Here is a 525-nt window from a genome sequence, read left to right as displayed (position 1 = left end):
TGTGACATCTGACTATGCTAAAAGCTGTGATTAACGGGAATAGGCACACCTTATGTTTTGAATCTAATGTGCTGTGGTCCTACTCCCCCATCTGTAACATTTCCTCCTCTGTTGTCTTCAAATAATGGATTGCTCTTGAGATCACAGTCACCTAGCAATATGAAGCAAACAACCGGGGATCAACCTCATTAGCTGTATGTCTGGACTTATGTCTCCATTAAGGCGAAATTATCACTGTCAAGACACCGTTATGTTGTCTATGCACCACTTTTTAGCTACCTACTATACTTTGAAGATGAGGTGTGCTGTATGGTGCTTACCTACAGAAAAAAGAAAACCTATGGAAAACACTGAAACAAGACAAAATGACAGTATGCACTGTCGGCTATGTGCTATGTTCTTCTATATGTATTGAAAAGCTTCTGAATATACAAGAGGGGAATTCATAAAATTATTCAACCAATAATCACATGAGCCTATAAATATCCATCCATCCATCCATCCTCATCCGCTTTGTCCGGGGCC

This window comes from Pundamilia nyererei, unplaced genomic scaffold, assembly GCF_000239375.1.
Source record: "Pundamilia nyererei isolate P.nyererei 1_Seehausen unplaced genomic scaffold, PunNye1.0 scaffold00367, whole genome shotgun sequence".
Classification (NCBI taxonomy): Eukaryota; Metazoa; Chordata; class Actinopteri; order Cichliformes; family Cichlidae; genus Pundamilia; species Pundamilia nyererei.
This window is presented reverse-complemented; position numbering follows the sequence as displayed.